Source organism: Hyperolius riggenbachi, chromosome 8 (genome assembly GCF_040937935.1).
Source record: "Hyperolius riggenbachi isolate aHypRig1 chromosome 8, aHypRig1.pri, whole genome shotgun sequence".
NCBI classification, from domain to species: domain Eukaryota; kingdom Metazoa; phylum Chordata; class Amphibia; order Anura; family Hyperoliidae; genus Hyperolius; species Hyperolius riggenbachi.
In genome coordinates this window covers 282246542-282265813 of record NC_090653.1, presented here as the reverse complement: position 1 = coordinate 282265813, position 19272 = coordinate 282246542, and the positions used below count along the sequence as shown (strand labels likewise).

The 19272-nt window shown below is 41.2% G+C and overlaps 1 protein-coding gene across 8 annotated transcripts in view; it reads left to right on the top strand.

Moving 5' to 3' along the window:
* DAB2IP (DAB2 interacting protein) overlaps window positions 1-19272 on the top strand; it is a 974997-nt gene that overhangs the window by 323535 nt on the left and 632190 nt on the right. For 2 of the 8 annotated variants that reach the window (XM_068249026.1, XM_068249030.1), the window contains exon 1: window positions 4740-4831. The exons of 4 other annotated variants lie outside the window; for them this stretch is intronic. The gene's annotated coding sequence lies outside the window, so the exon portion shown is untranslated. Of the gene's footprint in view, window positions 1-4738; window positions 4832-19272 lie in introns of those variants that run through there. 2 more of the 8 variants (XM_068249028.1, XM_068249023.1) reach the window with 2 other exon arrangements.

The following is a 19272-nucleotide window of genomic DNA, read 5'->3' as shown; positions in this document are numbered from 1 at the left end:
CCGGCTACATAACTGCCTACCCGGCTACCTATCTGCCTACCATGCCATGGGCGTCCCTACATAGGGCAAAATGGGGCATGCGCACTCCCCTGGCTAGCTGCTGCCCCCCCCCCCTAGCTACCCGGACGTGGCTGGCCCGCCCGCCCTGGGGTGGCAGCGGAGAGAGAAAAGAAGTGGCAGGCACAGCGGCGCTGCCTGCCGCATCACTTAATTCTAAAGGGGGGAGCGAGAGAGGGGGAGCCCCAAGGTGAGGGAAGGGGGAGGGGAAACGTCCTCCCTTCCCCACCGCTTCTCTTCTCTCTCCGCTGCCACTGAGGACACCTATAGATCTGGCTATTTAAACTGGGGACACCTATAGACCTGTCTATCTATACTGGGGGGCCCTGTCACTACCTAAACTAGTGGCTCCTGTCACTACATACACTGGGGGGGTCCCTGTCACTGCATACACTGGGGGGCTCCTGTCATACCTAAACTGGGGGTACCTGTCACTAACTGAACTGGGGGGGCGCCTGTCAATACCTGAACTGGGGGCACCTGTCACTACCTGAACTGGGGGGCCCTGTCACTACCTAAACTGGGGGCTCCTGTCACTACATACACTGGGGGGGGGGGGGGGTCCCTGTCACTGCATACACTGGGGGCTCCTGTCATACCTAAACTGGGGGTACCTGTCACTAACTGAACTGGGGGGGGGGGCGCCTGTCAATACCTGAACTGGGGGCACCTGTCACTACCTGAACTGAGGGGCCCTGTCACTACCTAAACTGGGGGCTCCTGTCACTACATACCCTGGGGGGCACCTGTTACTACCTTAACTGGGGGGCACCTGTCACTACAAACACTGGGTGCTCCTGTCACTACCTAAACTGGGGGGTATCTGTCATTAACTAAACTGGGGGGCTCCTGTCGCTACCTAAACTTGGGGGTCCTGTCACTACCTAAGCTGGGAGGCTCCTGGTGCTACCTAAGCTAGGGTGCACCTGTCACTACCTAAACTATCCAGGCCAGCCCAGCATCACCACCAGCCAACCAGCCCAGAATCACTGTCAAAAAGGCCACAGCATCACCACCAACAGTCAGGCCAACATTTACTTCAACCAGCCAAGTACAGCCCAGCATCACCGCCAGGCCGGCCACAGCATCACCGCCAGGCCTTTCAGCCCACACATCATCCCCAATCCAGCCAAAAACAGTATTGCCTGGCACAGCAGCCAGTAGAGGAGAATTCAGAAGCCAGGTGAGAGGTGTATACCATATTAAGTGGGCATTCTGCCTATTTATGTGAAATGCTGTTTATTTATGTGCCTCATGACTGCTGAATTTGTCTTGTTGGGGGCCTCATGGTTACTGAATGTCTTGTTGGGGGCCTCATGATTGCTGAATTTGTCTTGTTGGGGGCCTCAAGATTGCTAAATTTGTCTTGTTGGGGGCCTCATGATTGCTGAATTTGTCATGTTGGGGGCCTCATGATTGCTGAATTTGTCTTGTTAGGGGCCTCATGATTGCTGATTTTGTCTTGACGGGGGACCTCATGATTGCTGAATTTGTCTTGTTGGGGGTCACATGATTGCTAACTGCGAGACTATGGAAAAGGCTGAATCATCATCATATGAGACAATAGCTACTTTTTAGCTTTTTAAAACAGAAAATAAAACTGGGAGGTTCTAAAATAAAAAAAAAAGAATACATTTTTCAGGAGTAGGATGGATGAAATTGTTTATCTTCACAGTTTATTTTCAACTTGGATTTTCCATAATGTTCATGTATGAGTTAAAACGTTTTTATTTAGTTTAAATTGCTGTTGCCACTTTGCAATAGATAAGTGACTTTTGGATTGCATTTTGTGGGGGTATCTGCCGTCAACCTGATTGCATTGTGTGGGGGTATCTGCTGTCAACCTGATTGCATTTTGTGGGGGTATCTGCCACCAACCTGATTGCATTGTGTGGGGGTATCTGCCGTCAACCTGATTGCATTTTGTGGGGGTATCTGCCGTCAACCTTGCATTTTGTGGGGGTATCTGCTGCCATTTGACTACTTGATGAATTATGAGGCATGTAACTACTTGAATATTTTATCTACAATGTATCTGGTCGGACCTAATCTCTGTGAATAACGCCGCTACTTATTTTGTGTTTTGTATTTTTTTTTTAAGTCTGCCCATGACTCATCATGACCACGCCGATGTTCCAGTGCGTGGTGACACCCATTTAGTTTCGCATTTAGACATATCCCTATTGGAGACTGTCCTCAGAATTGCTCACAATCTATTCCCTACCATAAAGTCATGCAAAATTTCTAGAGTACATGTGTATGTGAGCCCAAAATGGGGGGGGGGGGGGGGGAGGGAGGAGGGGGGGGGGGGAGGAGGAGAGGGGGGTGGGCCCCAGGCTGAAACTTCCTTGGTGGGCCCTTGGTGTCCCAGTCCGACCCTGGCTCCGGTTGAATACTGCTACCGCGGGAGCCTGCGGGAGAAGGAGGGGACCGTGAGAGGAACGAGAATACTATATATACAGGACCTAGAGTCTTTCCTCTCAATAGGAGAGTATCTGTTTTTGATAGTTTTTTTTTATATCAGTTGACATTCAGGTTGCTTCACATTTGCTTTCACAGCGGGCTTGAGCCCCAGAAGTAAGAGTCGTGTGCAGGACTGTGGAGTCTGTGGTGAGGAATGCTGCTACTCAGAGCTGTGGCAGAATGCGGGGCCTTTGGAGGAGGGGGAGGGGGAGGAGAGTCCTTTTGGTCACAGTGACCATTTGCTACACTTGTGTGTCTGAGGTGCGACTGGCGCTGTCCATGGCACAGATGTTACCCATAAATGTGTCCCGTGGAGGTCAAAGCTCCTCAAATCAGATTTTTAGATTTCCTTTTTTTTTTTAATCAAACTTTTAACAAAGGTTTAAATTCACTAAGACATTCGGTAAAAAGTGTTCATTTTGGGTAATTTACGGCAGGCGGTATTCCTTTTATCTTCTCAAATTCACAAAGATTTTCACACAGGCGGTAAGGGCCCATTCACACCTAATCGCTAAAGCGCTAGCGCTTCTTAAAGCACTACTGCTTTGTTACTCTATGGCAGTGTTCGCGGGCGTTTTGCGATTAGCGCCAATCGCAAACACATTACCTACAGCAGTTTTGAGGCGATTCTGGAGTGCTCTGAAATCCCGGAAGTGTTCAGTGATTTTTTTTACCGCGGTAATCGCGGTAAAATCACTTGCGCAAAACGCTAGCGCTTTTGGTGATTTTAAGTGTGAATGGGCACTAATAGTGCATATATATATATATATATATATATATATATATATATATATAGGTAATTGGGGGGCATACCTATGAAATCGCCACCGGGAGACTTGGGCGCAAGATACAGCCGGTATATGGCTTATCCTGCTGCTGCACAAGTCCTTAGGTAAGCATCTGGCTTTAAAAAAAAAAAAAAAAAAAGCATTTCCCATTGTGCACGAGGGGGGAGAGTTTTCTTTTGGCGGGACAGCGGCTAGTGGTTCTGTCACGCTTATCGGTCATCACGATTTTTGCCATGTACCCGATGGACCACAACGATCCCTGATTTTCCAGCTTGCTCAATAGATATATGCGACTGATTTTTTAATCTTCCGATCCAATAAAATTATCGGATGGTCGATCGTAGGGGCGTAACTAAAAATCACTGCCCCCCCCCCCTGCAAAACTTTGGATGGAGCCCCCACCCTCTCCCCCCATTTCTGGAGGGGGGAGCCAGGTGAGTGAAGGGGGAGTTTTGAGCTGCCCTCACCGCCACTGTGTGCCCACTGCCCCCTCTCCTACACTGCGCACCACCTCCTGCCGCTAAAAACGGCCCTGGGCGGGCCCTCCACCAGTCCTCACCCCCTATGGGCCCCCTTGCCCCTGCATCTCTAGCTGGGGTTATTGTTACGCCCCTGGTCGATCGCCCGCAAAATCGCTAGATGTATGGCCACCTGAAGTCGTTTTTGAGCCATTTAGATGGCTCGATAGATAATTTCCGGCATGTCCGATCTCCCGCCCGATCGTTTCGCCGCTCGATCCCAGATAGCACTGAATGGGAAAAGATAAGAAAAACGAGCGGAAGATAAGAGCATCCACTGCAGAATCGAGCGGCGAAACGATCGAGCGGGGGAATTGAGTGGCAAAAACAAGCCGTGTATTCCCAGAACATGATGTGCAGATGAAAGTTATGTAAACAGGTGAGCAGATGGGAGTTACTGCAGGACATGTGAGGTCACTGAAGACCATGTGCGTCACTGACAGACACACTGCCCCCTGCAGGGGCTTCTGTGTGACTTCCCCTGGTGACGGGAGGCAGATGGGCTGCAGTGCTGTGTGCAGCAGCGAGAGGCGAGGTCTGCCTGTGTGGGGTGTGTGTAGAGTATCTCCTCCAGCCCTCTCACGTTACACTGATCCTTCCACACGCTGAGCTGTGCAGGGGGACCCCCGAGCTCTCCTGTGTGCCTCCCTGACAGGCAGCTTCCTGGCTGGAGAAATCTTCAGGATACAGAACTCAGGAACTCCACTAAAACTTTACCAAACTTCACAGAACTTTATGGAACTCCCCCCTCCTCCTGCAGAAGTTGTCTGGAGTGTTTTGTTTACCTGTCCCCATCTCTGAGCACACACAGGCGGTCGGGAGTACCTCATGTGATAGAATTCCTATCCTTGGATTTTATATGAAGCGACTCTTCTGCTGAGATCAGGATGTCGGTGAGGCGGAAAAATTCGGGGCGACGTTCCTATTACTACCGTTTTTTGGGGAGGTCCCAGTTTCGCAGGACGCGCAGCCGGTCGCGCAGCCGCAGCCGACCGCCCAGGAAGGGTAATAATGGTGTTTGCTTAATTGTCAGGGAAAGGGAGGTGGAGTTGCTATTGTTATTATTTAATATGATATAGCGCCAACATCTTCCACAGTGCTGTACAGAGTACATAGTCTTGTCACTTACCTGTCCATTAGAGGGGTTCACAATCTGATTGGCTGCTACAGGGAACATATCTGCTGTCATTCAAAGTGTGTTATCAAGTTTAAACCAGGCAGATTATTGTTACTATTACTATGTTGTTATATAATTCTTCTATAATAACAGTCTATAGTCATGTCACTGACTGTCCTCAGAGGAGCTCACAATCTAATCCCTACCATAGTCATAGTATAATGTCCTCCCATATTATTATTATGTATTTATATAGCACTGACATCTTCTGCAGCACTGTACAGAGTACATAGTCATGTTACTGACTGTCCTCAGAGGAGCTCACAATCTAATCCCTACCATAGTTATAGTCTAATGTCCTACCATATTATTATTATGTATTTATATAGCACTGACATCTCCTGCAGCACTGTACAGAGTACATAGTCATGTTACTGACTGTCCTCAGAGGAGCTCACAATCTAATCCCTACCATAGTTATAGTCTAATGTCCTACCATATTATTATTATGTATTTATATAGCACTGACATCTCCTGCAGCACATTACAGAGCACATAGTCATGTCACTGACTGTCCTCAGAGGAGCTCACAATCTAATCCTACCATAGTCATAGTCTAATGTCCTACCATATTATTATTATGTATTTATATAGCGCTGACATCTTCTGCAGCACATTACAGAGTACATAGTCATGTCACTGACTGTCCTCAGAGGAGCTCACACTCTAATCCTACCATAGTCATAGTCTAATGTCCTACCATATTATTAATATGTATTTATATAGCACTGACATCTTCTGCAGCACATTACAGAGTACATAGTCATGTCACTGACTGTCCTCAGAGGAGCTCACAATCTAATCCTACCATAGTCATAGTCTAATGTCCTACCATATTATTATTATGTATTTATATAGCACTGACATCTCCTGCAGCACATTACAGAGTACATAGTCCTGTCACTGACTGTCCTCAGAGGAGCTCACTATCTAATTCTATCATAGTCATAGTGTAATGTCCTACCATATTATTATTATGTATTTATATAGCACTGACATCTTCTGCAGCACTGTACAGAGTACATAGTCATGTCACCGACTGTCCTCAGAGGAACTCACAATCTAATCCCTACCATAGTCATAGTCTAATGTCCTACCATATTATTATTATGTATTATATAACACTGGTATCTTCTGCAGCACTTTACAGAGTACATAGTCATGTCACTGACTGTCCTCAGAGGAGCTATGTAGAGAAAATTGATGTGAAATGTTTGTATGGTCGATTAGAATACAGGAATTTGTCGTTTGGAATGTTGACTTTTACGATTAGATCTGCAGAGAGAAATTGCCCTAATCGACCCATTTATGGGAACAATCGATAACTACCTTCCGATTACTAACGATCCCACAAATCTGACTGAATGATTGTATCTGAGGAAAATATTGTACCGTTAATGTCACTTTAATGAGAGGTATAGGAAGGCTGCCATATTTATTTCCTTTTAAACAATGCAGATTGCCCATCTGTCCTGCTGATCCTGTGTCTCTATAACAATTTTAGTCATAGACCTGAACAAGCATGCAGATCAGATGTTTACAACAGAAGGGAGAAACTGTCTGGCACTGTTTTGTTGCTCAGTTTCAGCAGTGGATATGCAGTGTCAACATAGAGTACAAATGATCCCTGCTCATGCAAAGTAGTACTAAATACACGTGAGCTGCTCCAATGGTGCTTATTGTGTTTGGAGTGTGGGGATGCGACTGTGAGCAGCCAGTTTCTCGCTTGTGTTGTGTATACCTGACTGGATTGTGTATTGATCTCGTGTAGTGTGTGGGGTACACTGCCCAGCCCCCCTGTTAGCTGCCTTTAGGCTAGACAGCTTTGCAAGCTCATCTGTGAGACCTGCTGATCCTACCCCTCCCAGATCAGAGGTTTGACTAAAAGGACATCCAAGGCGAAAAATAAATGATGAGATAAACAACTGTATCTATCCTCCTCCTCCTAAAAATGACTTTTTTAAGTTATTTCCCAGTTTCTTTTATATTTGAATCTAATCTTTATGTTTTTACTGTTTCATGACCTCTTCTCAATAACACATGCATTAAAGTATGCCAGAGCTCAAATCTATGATCTATTGCCCTTTTTATCTGTTTTCTACTCTCAGAAGCCATTTTCTAACAGGAAAGTGTTTTATGGCTGTAATTCCTTATCAGTAAGGGCTACGTTTGCGTATCTGATTTTTAACTCTTTCAGGCAGAGAAAGTAAAAAAGGAACACAGCCTAGTTATTTATGTGCTTGGCACTGTACATACACGTCTGTCTCATTATGTCACATGTCACCTCGGGTGTCCTTTAAGTCTGAGTGCATTTGCCAAATGCTTGTTTCAGGGTTGTGATTCAGACACTACTGATCGTGAAATATTAGGAGGATACCAGGCAACAGGCATTGTTTAAAATGAACATGTAGTGAAAAAAGGTGCCCTTTGGTGAAACTGCGACCAAGAATTGAATTTTATCCCAATCAGTAGCTGATACCCCCTTTTACATGAGAAATCTATTCCTTTTCTCAAACAGATCATCAGGGGGCTCTGTATGGGTGATATTGTGGTGAAACCCCTCCCACAAGAAACTCTGAGGGCCATGGTACTCCTGGCAGTTTCCTGTCTGTGATCCTTGCTGCAATGTGGGAAATAGCTGTTTACAGCTGTTTCCAACTGCCAAAAAAGCATGCAGCAGCTACATCACCTGCCAACAGTAAAAATGTCACCACGTGATAAATGTCAGAATGTAAATCAGGGATTTAAAAGATTTTACAATGGGCAAACACTGACTAAATCATTTATACATAATTATTTTAAAAATGAAGCACTTTTTTTAATTACATTATTTTCACTGGAGCTCCTCTTTACCTCGGGAAGGGGAAGACCGTTGTTCCTAAAGAGGCCTCACTCTTCTTCTAGTTCACCCCCGTCACTGCACTGAGACCCCCAAAAGTACACCAACAGGGGTTTGACGACGGGCAGGCGCAGTAGTCATCGGGCTCCTGAGCCTCTGACGTGCCTTTCCCAGGCGCACTATGGGCTCACCACTCCAGCTCCGGTGGAAATTGCCAAGCCTGATCGGGTCCATTCTACTGCGCGGACGCGAGCATATCGCCAACGTGGCCCTGGGCGCGCGCATCCTCATACGCGTTCACCTCAGCGAAAGCGTCCTGCACAGGCGCAGTAGGAGAGAACCTCCTGCTGCGCATGCGCAGGACACTCTTGCCGACGTGTAAGCGTACAAGGATGCGTGCGACCAATCGGCAGAAGCTAAACTAATCTACAGTAGGGACTGGAGGATCGGTTTGGCAGGACGGCTGCGGGGGATCGGTTTGGGAGGACGGCTACGGAGGATCGGTTTGGCAGGACGGCTGCGGGGGATCGGTTTGGCAGGACGGCTGCGGGGGATCGGTTTGGGAGGACGGCTGCGGGGGATCGGTTTGGCAGGACGGCTGCGGGGGATCGGTTTGGCAGGACGGCTGCGGGGGATCGGTTTGATCGGTTTGGCAGGACGGCTGCGGGGGATCGGTTTGGCAGGACGGCTGCGGGGGATCGGTTTGGCAGGACGGCTGCGGGGGATCGGTTTGGCAGGACGGCTGCGGGGGATCGGTTTGATCGGTTTGGCAGGACGGCTGCGGGGGATTGGTTTGGCAGGACAGCTGCGGGGGATCGGTTTGATCGGTTTGGCAGGACGGCTGCGGGGGATCGGTTTGGCAGGACGGCTGCGGGGGATCGGTTTGGCAGGACGGCTGCGGGGGATCGGTTTGGGAGGACGGGTGCGGGGCTTCGGTTTGGCAGGACGGCTGCGGGGAATTGGTTTGGCAGGACAGCTGCGGGGGATCGGTTTGATCGGTTTGGCAGGACGGCTGCGGGGGATCGGTTTGGCAGGACGGCTGCGGGGGATCGGTTTGGCAGGACGGCTGCGGGGGATCGGTTTGGGAGGACGGGTGCGGGGCTTCGGTTTGGCAGGACGGCTGCGGGGAATCGGTTTGGCAGGACGGCTGCGGGGGATCGGTTTGGCAGGACAGCTGCGGGGGATCGGTTTGGCAGGACGGCTGCGGGGGATCGATTTGGCAGGACGGCTGCGGGGGATCGGTTTGGCAGGACGGCTGCGGGGGATCGGTTTGGCGGGGGGGCTGCGGGGGATCGGTTTGGCGGGGGGGCTGCGGGGGATCGGTTTGGCGGGGGGGCTGCGGGGGGGCCGGTCAAAGCCCCAGGTAAGTGAAACTCTTTTCCTTATGTTCAGTTTAGATTCACTTTAAAAGATAGTAAATATGGCAGCCTCCATATCCCTCTCACTTTAGGTGTCCTTTAAGAGTCACCCAGTAAACAGTAGCGTCTGCTCCTCTGTTGCTGGGATGGGATATTATATATAAATATTGTTGTATTATGACTCATACAGTAATGGCAGTGTCGCTAATGCGCTGCCACTGCTAGGAACTCTATTGTGAGGGAGACTCTCACTGACCCAGTTTACAGGAATTGTGTGAAATTCATCACTCTCCTTCTCTGTGAACTTTTACAATTCCACAGTCTGCTATCTGTCCCTCCCAGAAGGCTCCGGGAATCACGGCACTTAGCGCTTGCGTACACCGACATTTGTTTTTGCCTGAAAACTGAGTGCAGAGATGGCATTCTGAATGAGATTATTATTATTATTAATAATGTATAAAGCCCCAACATATTCTGTGGCTCTGTACAGAGTATAAAACAAGCGTGGGGTACATAATAATACAGACTGTGGTATACACCAAATATAGGCACTGATACATAATAATACAGACTGTGGTATACACCAAATATAGACACTGATACATAATAATACAGGCTGTGGTATATACACCAAATATAGACACTGATACATAATAATACAGACTGTGGTATACACCAAATATAGACACTGATACATAATAATACAGACTGTGGTATATACACCAAATATAGGCACTGATACATAATAATACAGACTGTAGTATACACCAAATATAGACACTGATACATAATAATACAGACTGTGGTATATACACCAAATATAGACACTGATACATAATACAGACTGTGGTATACACCAAATATAGACACTGATACGGAATAATACAGACTGTGGTATACACCAAATATAGACACTGATACATAATAATACAGACTGTGGTATACACCAAATATAGGCACTGATACATAATAATACAGACTGTGGTATACACCAAATATAGACACTGATACATAATACAGACTGTGGTATACACCAAATATAGACACTGATACGGAATAATACAGACTGTGGTATACACCAAATATAGACACTGATACATAATAATACAGACTGTGGTATACACCAAATATAGGCACTGATACATAATAATACAGACTGTGGTATACACCAAATATAGACACTGATACATAATACAGACTGTGGTATACACCAAATATAGACACTGATACATAATAATACAGACTGTGGTATACACCAAATATAGACACTGATACATAATACAGAATTGGTATACACCAAATATAGGCACTGATACAGAATACAGACTGTGGTATACACCAAATATAGACACTGATACATAATACAGACTATGGTATACACCAAATATAGACACTGATACATAATACAGACTATGGTATACACCAAATATAGACACTGATACATAATAATACAGACTGTGGTATACACCAAATATAGGCACTGATACATAATAATACAGACTGTGGTATACACCAAATATAGACACTGATACATAATAATACAGACTGTGGTATACACCAAATATAGGCACTGATACATAATAATACAGACTGTGGTATACACCAAATATAGACACTGATACATAATACAGACTGTGGTATACACCAAATATAGACACTGATACATAATAATACAGACTGTGGTATACACCAAATATAGACACTGATACATAATACAGAATTGGTATACACCAAATATAGGCACTGATACAGAATACAGACTGTGGTATACACCAAATATAGACACTGATACATAATACAGACTATGGTATACACCAAATATAGACACTGATACATAATAATACAGACTGTGGTATACACCAAATATAGACACTGATACATAATACAGACTATGGTATACACCAAATATAGACACTGATACATAATAATACAGACTGTGGTATACACCAAATATAGACACTGATACATAATAATACAGACTGTGGTATACACCAAATATAGACACTGATACATAATAATACAGACTGTGGTATACACCAAATATAGACACTGATACATAATAATACAGACTGTGGTATACACCAAATATAGACACTGATACATAATACAGACTATGGTATACACCAAATATAGACACTGATACATAATAATACAGACTGTGGTATACACCAAATATAGACACTGATACATAATACAGACTATGGTATACACCAAATATAGACACTGATACATAATAATACAGACTGTGGTATACACCAAATATAGACACTGATACATAATAATACAGACTGTGGTATACACCAAATATAGACACTGATACATAATACAGACTATGGTATACACCAAATATAGACACTGATACATAATAATACAGACTGTGGTATACACCAAATATAGACACTGATACATAATAATACAGACTGTGGTATACACCAAATATAGACACTGATACATAATAATACAGACTGTGGTATACACCAAATATAGACACTGATACATAATAATACAGACTGTGGTATACACCAAATATAGACACTGATACATAATACAGACTATGGTATACACCAAATATAGACACTGATACATAATAATACAGACTGTGGTATACACCAAATATAGACACTGATACATAATAATACAGACTGTGGTATACACCAAATATAGACACTGATACATAATAATACAGACTGTGGTATACACCAAATATAGACACTGATACATAATAATACAGACTGTGGTATACACCAAATATAGACACTGATACATAATAATACAGACTGTGGTATACACCAAATATAGACACTGATACATAATACAGACTATGGTATACACCAAATATAGACACTGATACATAATAATACAGACTGTGGTATACACCAAATATAGACACTGATACATAATAATACAGACTGTGGTATACACCAAATATAGACACTGATACATAATAATACAGACTGTGGTATACACCAAATATAGACACTGATACATAATAATACAGACTGTGGTATACACCAAATATAGACACTGATACATAATACAGACTATGGTATACACCAAATATAGACACTGATACATAATAATACAGACTGTGGTATACACCAAATATAGACACTGATACATAATACAGACTATGGTATACACCAAATATAGACACTGATACATAATAATACAGACTGTGGTATACACCAAATATAGACACTGATACATAATAATACAGACTGTGGTATACACCAAATATAGACACTGATACATAATACAGACTATGGTATACACCAAATATAGACACTGATACATAATAATACAGACTGTGGTATACACCAAATATAGACACTGATACATAATAATACAGACTGTGGTATACACCAAATATAGACACTGATACATAATAATACAGACTGTGGTATACACCAAATATAGACACTGATACATAATAATACAGACTGTGGTATACACCAAATATAGACACTGATACATAATAATACAGACTGTGGTATACACCAAATATAGACACTGATACATAATACAGACTATGGTATACACCAAATATAGACACTGATACATAATAATACAGACTGTGGTATACACCAAATATAGACACTGATACATAATAATACAGACTGTGGTATACACCAAATATAGACACTGATACATAATAATACAGACTGTGGTATACACCAAATATAGACACTGATACATAATAATACAGACTTTGGTATACACCAAATATAGACACTGATACATAATACAGACTATGGTATACACCAAATATAGACACTGATACATAATAATACAGACTGTGGTATACACCAAATATAGACACTGATACATAATACAGACTATGGTATACACCAAATATAGACACTGATACATAATAATACAGACTGTGGTATACACCAAATATAGACACTGATACAGAATAATACAGACTGTGGTATACACCAAATATAGACACTGATACATAATACAGACTATGGTATACACCAAATATAGACACTGATACATAATACAGACTGTGGTATACACCAAATATAGACACTGATACATAATAATACAGACTGTGGTATACACCAAATATAGACACTGATACATAATAATACAGACTGTGGTATACACCAAATATAGACACTGATACATAATAATACAGACTGTGGTATACACCAAATATAGACACTGATACATAATACAGACTATGGTATACACCAAATATAGACACTGATACATAATAATACAGACTGTGGTATACACCAAATATAGACACTGATACATAATAATACAGACTGTGGTATACACCAAATATAGACACTGATACATAATAATACAGACTGTGGTATACACCAAATATAGACACTGATACATAATAATACAGACTGTGGTATACACCAAATATAGACACTGATACATAATAATACAGACTGTGGTATACACCAAATATAGACACTGATACATAATAATACAGACTGTAGTATACACCAAATATAGACACTGATACATAATAATACAGACTGTGGTATACACCAAATATAGACACTGATACATAATACAGACTATGGTATACACCAAATATAGACACTGATACATAATAATACAGACTGTGGTATACACCAAATATAGACACTGATACATAATAATACAGACTGTGGTATACACCAAATATAGACACTGATACATAATAATACAGACTGTGGTATACACCAAATATAGACACTGATACATAATACAGACTATGGTATACACCAAATATAGACACTGATACATAATAATACAGACTGTGGTATACACCAAATATAGACACTGATACATAATACAGACTATGGTATACACCAAATATAGACACTGATACATAATAATACAGACTGTGGTATACACCAAATATAGACACTGATACAGAATAATACAGACTGTGGTATACACCAAATATAGACACTGATACATAATACAGACTATGGTATACACCAAATATAGACACTGATACATAATACAGACTGTGGTATACACCAAATATAGACACTGATACAGAATAATACAGACTGTGGTATACACCAAATATAGACACTGATACATAATAATACAGACTGTGGTATACACCAAATATAGACACTGATACATAATACAGACTATGGTATACACCAAATATAGACACTGATACATAATACAGACTGTGGTATACACCAAATATAGACACTGATACATAATACAGACTGTGGTATACACCAAATATAGACACTGATACATAATACAGACTGTGGTATACACCAAATATAGACACTGATACATAATACAGACTGTGGTATACACCAAATATAGACACTGATACATAATACAGACTGTGGTATACACCAAATATAGACACTGATACATAATACAGACTGTGGTATACACCAAATATAGACACTGATACATAATAATACAGACTGTGGTATACACCAAATATAGACACTGATACATAATACAGACTGTGGTATACACCAAATATAGACACTGATACATAATACAGACTATGGTATACACCAAATATAGACACTGATACATAATAATACAGACTGTGGTATACACCAAATATAGACACTGATACATAATACAGACTGTGGTATACACCAAATATAGACACTGATACATAATACAGACTATGGTATACACCAAATATAGACACTGATACATAATAATACAGACTGTGGTATACACCAAATATAGACACTGATACAGAATAATACAGACTGTGGTATACACCAAATATAGACACTGATACATAATACAGACTATGGTATACACCAAATATAGACACTGATACATAATACAGACTGTGGTATACACCAAATATAGACACTGATACAGAATAATACAGACTGTGGTATACACCAAATATAGACACTGATACATAATAATACAGACTGTGGTATACACCAAATATAGACACTGATACATAATACAGACTGTGGTATACACCAAATATAGACACTGATACATAATAATACAGACTGTGGTATACACCAAATATAGACACTGAGACATAATACAGACTGTGGTATACACCAAATATAGACACTGATACATAATACAGACTGTGGTATACACCAAATATAGACACTGATACATAATAATACAGACTGTGGTATACACCAAATATAGACACTGATACATAATAATACAGACTGTGGTATACACCAAATATAGACACTGATACATAATACAGACTATGGTATACACCAAATATAGACACTGATACATAATAATACAGACTGTGGTATACACCAAATATAGACACTGATACATAATAATACAGACTGTGGTATACACCAAATATAGGCACTGATACATAATAATACAGACTGTGGTATACACCAAATATAGACACTGATACATAATAATACAGACTGTGGTATACACCAAATATAGACACTGATACATAATAATACAGACTGTGGTATACACCAAATATAGACACTGATACATAATAATAAAGACTGTGGTATACACCAAATATAGACACTGATACATAATACAGACTGTGGTATATACACCAAATATAGACACTGATACATAATAATACAGACTGTGGTATACACCAAATATAGACCCTGATACATAATAATACAGACTGTGGTATACACCAAATATAGACACTGATACATAATACAGACTATGGTATACACCAAATATAGACACTGATACATAATACAGACTGTGGTATACACCAAATATAGACACTGATACATAATAATACAGACTGTGGTATACACCAAATATAGACACTGTATTATTATGTATCAGTGTCTATATTTGGTGTATACCACAGTCTGTATTATTATGTATCAGTGTCTATATTTGGTGTATATACCACAGTCTGTATTATGTATCAGTGTCTATATTTGGTGTATACCACAGTCTTTATTATTATGTATCAGTGTCTATATTTGGTGTATACCACAGTCTGTATTATTATGTATCAGACTGTGGTATACACCAAATATAGACACTGATACATAATAATACAGACTGTGGTATACACCAAATATAGACACTGATACATAATAATACAGACTGTGGTATATATGTTACGGCCAGAACCCGAAGTGTGGCCACTTCTAGTTCTGGCCGGCCACTTCGGGTTCTGGCCGGCCAATGCGCGAAGTGGCCGCAGCGCTGCGGCCAATGTGAGAAATGTTTTGTTGACGCCGTCTCGCCGCGGCCAAATTGATGATGCTTAATTGTAATGAAATGTAGCCGGCGGCAATGTCATAGATGAAGCCGCCGGCTTTCGCGCACTGCCTCTCCCCGATCCACCCTCCCTCCTCTCCCCGCCTCCCATTACAATACATAGCAGCCGGGCGGGGACATGCAGCCGGAGAGTCGTTCGTCGCGGCAGGGGAATCCTGCCGTTCCTGCAGAGCGGGGTGCTGGCAGAAGCGATGTCTGCAGCCTCCCCCGCTCTGCTGCCCCTGCTGCGACGAACGACTCTCCGGCTGCATGTCCCCGCCCGGCTGCTACGTATTGTAATGGGAGGCGGCGGCGAGAGGAGGGAGGGGGGGATCGGGGAGAGGCAGTGCGCGAAAGCCGGCGGCTTCATCTATTCTATGACATTGCCGCCGGCTACATTTCATTAAAATTAAGCAAGTTTGTCATCAATTTGGCCGGGCGAGACGGCTGTAAACATTCCATTTCTCACATTGGCCGCAGCGCTGCGGCCACTTCGCATATTGGCCGGCCAGAACCCGAAGTGGCCGGCCAGAACTAGAAGTGGCCACACTTCGGGTTCTGGCCGTAACATATACACCAAATATAGACACTGATACATAATAATACAGACTGTGGTATACACCAAATATAGACACTGATACATAATAATACAGACTGTGGTATACACCAAATATAGACACTGAGACATAATACAGACTATGGTATACACCAAATATAGACACTGATACATAATAATACAGACTGTGGTATACACCAAATATAAACACTGATACATAATACAGACTATGGTATACACCAAATATAGACACTGATACATAATAATACAGACTGTGGTATACACCAAATATAGACACTGATACATAATAATACAGACTGTGGTATACACCAAATATAGGCACTGATACATAATAATACAGACTGTGGTATACACCAAATGTAGACACTGATACATAATACAGACTGTGGTATACACCAAATATAGACACTGATACATAATACAGACTATGGTATACACCAAATATAGACACTGATACATAATAATACAGACTGTGGTATACACCAAATATAGACACTGATACATAATAATACAGACTGTGGTATACACCAAATATAGACACTGATACATAATAATACAGACTGTGGTATACACCAAATATAGACACTGATACATAATAATACAGACTGTGGTATACACCAAATATAGACACTGATACATAATAATACAGACTGTGGTATACACCAAATATAGACACTGATACATAATAATACAGGCTGTGGTATATACACCAAATATAGACACTGATACATAATAATACAGACTGTGGTATACACCAAATATAGACACTGATACATAATAATACAGACTGTGGTATATACACCAAATATAGACACTGATACATAATACAGACTATGGTATACACCAAATATAGACACTGATACAGAATAATACAGACTGTGGTATACACCAAATATAGACACTGATACATAATAATACAGACTGTGGTATACACCAAATATAGACACTGATACATAATAATACAGACTGTGGTATACACCAAATATAGGCACTGATACATAATAATACAGACTGTGGTATACACCAAATATAGACACTGATACATAATACAGACTATGGTATACACCAAATATAGACACTGATACATAATAATACAGACTGTGGTATACACCAAATATAGACACTGATACATAATAATACAGACTGTGGTATACACCAAATATAGACACTGATACATAATAATACAGACTGTGGTATACACCAAATATAGACACTGATACATAATACAGACTGTGGTATACACCAAATATAGACACTGATACATAATACAGACTGTAGTATACACCAAATATAGACACTGATACATAATAATACAGACTGTGGTATATACACCAAATATAGACACTGATACATAATACAGACTGTGGTATACACCAAATATAGACACTGATACATAATAATACAGACTGTTGTATACACCAAATATAGACACTGATACATAATACAGACTGTGGTATACACCAAATATAGACACTGATACATAATAATACAGACTGTGGTATACACCAAATATAGACACTGATACATAATACAGACTGTGGTATATACACCAAATATAGACACTGATACATAATACAGACTGTGGTATACACCAAATATAGACACTGATACATAATAATACAGACTGTGGTATACACCAAATATAGACACTGATACATAATACAGACTATGGTATACACCAAATATAGACACTGATACATAATAATACAGACTGTGGTATACACCAAATATAGACACTGATACATAATACAGACTATGGTATACACCAAATATAGACACTGATACATAATAATACAGACTGTGGTATACACCAAATATAGACACTGATACAGAATAATACAGACTGTGGTATACACCAAATATAGACACTGATACATAATACAGACTATGGTATACACCAAATATAGACACTGATACATAATACAGACTGTGGTATACACCAAATATAGACACTGATACAGAATAATACAGACTGTGGTATACACCAAATATAGACACTGATACATAATAATACAGACTGTGGTATACACCAAATATAGACACTGATACATAATACAGACTGTGGTATACACCAAATATAGACACTGATACATAATAATACAGACTGTGGTATACACCAAATATAGACACTGATACATAATACAGACTATGGTATACACCAAATATAGACACTGATACATAATACAGACTGTGGTATACACCAAATATAGACACTGATACATAATACAGACTGTGGTATACACCAAATATAGACACTGATACATAATAGAGACTGTGGTATACACCAAATATAGACACTGA